The sequence below is a fragment of the Equus przewalskii genome, chromosome 1, assembly GCF_037783145.1.
Source record: "Equus przewalskii isolate Varuska chromosome 1, EquPr2, whole genome shotgun sequence".
In the NCBI taxonomy this organism is placed as follows: Eukaryota; Metazoa; Chordata; class Mammalia; order Perissodactyla; family Equidae; genus Equus; species Equus przewalskii.
In genome coordinates, this window is record NC_091831.1 from 171,781,651 (window position 1) to 171,783,364 (window position 1,714).

Genomic DNA, 1,714 nt, shown 5'->3' on the forward strand with positions numbered 1-1,714 from the left:
CAGAAATGTAAGCTACTGTTAGAATTTAGCATGCACTCTGCTGGCTGCTGATATAACAGAGATGAACAGAGGCCAGGGGTTTTACCCACAGCTGTATTTGTTTGATCTGAAGTTTAAAAAACAAAGCCAAACCAAACCACCAACAACAAAAACCACCCGAGATAATGTTTACAAATCTGAATATTTCACATAGAGATCTAAATTTCCAGTTTCTCTTGAACATTGGAAAGTCTGACATCTAGACGAGAATTCTGATGTAGTAACAATTGGCTGGAGCTGAAAGTAGCTGCCCCCTTTAGTCCACACCACTCCCATAATGTATGTGCATGTACTCACACCCTTCCAGTTTCCATCTTAGCTTTACCTGCCTGATTACCACATGCATTTGAAATTGCATCCCAGACTAAGACAATCCTGCTCCCAAGGAACTCACAATCCAATAGGTGAGATGTGTCTGCTAAACAATTCACCATACAGGATGATAGAAACAAGTACAAAGTTGCAAACTACTACAAAGTACAGTAGTAGCCTGAAAGAACATGAGTGTGTACTGGATGGTGGAGGTGCTGCTGGTGATGTATGTTAAGAAAGTGGCTTTGAAAAAGAAAAGGAGTGAAAGAGGGTTGCAGAGAGAATAGGATGTGCAAAGACATTGAAATGGGAAACAGTTTGTGTGTTTAGCAACTGAGGAGTTCAGTTTTGGAGAATATAGTAAGAAGGGAGAAGTAGGCTGACACTAGATAATACAAACCCCTTAATTTGGATTTCACCCTGTAAGAGATGGATAGCCCTTGAAATGTTCTCTGTCATTAAATTCTAACTTTATCTAATTAAAATCTAACTTTATCCAATTATGCCTGGATACTCTTACCATACTCCATCAAATGTCTTTGGATCTCATGTTTGAGAAAGAAATGCTGTACAATCCACAATATTCTATGAAATATCTTTCAATAGCAAATTGCCACTTCAAGAAGAAACCCTGAGGGGGCTGGCTTGGTGGCCTACTGGTTAAGTTCTCTTGCTCTGCTTTGGCGGCCTGGGGTTTGTGAGTTTGGATCTCAGGCATAGACTTGTATACCACCCCTCAAGCCATGCTGTGGCAGCATCCCACATACAAAATAGACGAAGACTGGCACAGATGTTAGCTCAGTGACAATCTTCCTCAAGCAAAAAAAGAGGAAGTTTGGCAACAGATGTTAGCTCAGGGCCAATCTTCCTCACCAAAGAAAAAGAAAAAAGCAACCCTGTCTTTATAATGGATAGATTGTAGATTTGTCTGCAAATGAAGTTTGCTCATCTGTCAAATGGGGATAATAATAGCACCTACCCCAGGGCTATTAAATTGGGAATTAAACTCAATATAACCTATGTAAAGAGCTTACCAGGGTACCTGATACAGAGTAAAAGTGGTCAATTAATATGTTATTATGATTATGATATTTATTGAGTTTTCTTTGTCTGTCATCCCTGTCATTGAGAAAATATAACATTTCATTAAGTCAAATATATGTTTTAACTGAAAACTGAAGTTAAATCAAGACCGGTGGCATTTCGGTTGCATTTGGTAAAAAATAAATGCAAAAAATACCAGATGAAAATGCCTAGATTAAACTTCCGTCCCTTCTATATTATTGATGCAGAAGTTTCAAGAACAATTTAAAGATTCTTGTGCAACGTAGAAAGTGCAAGTTATCGTCTGCAGTTACTAATT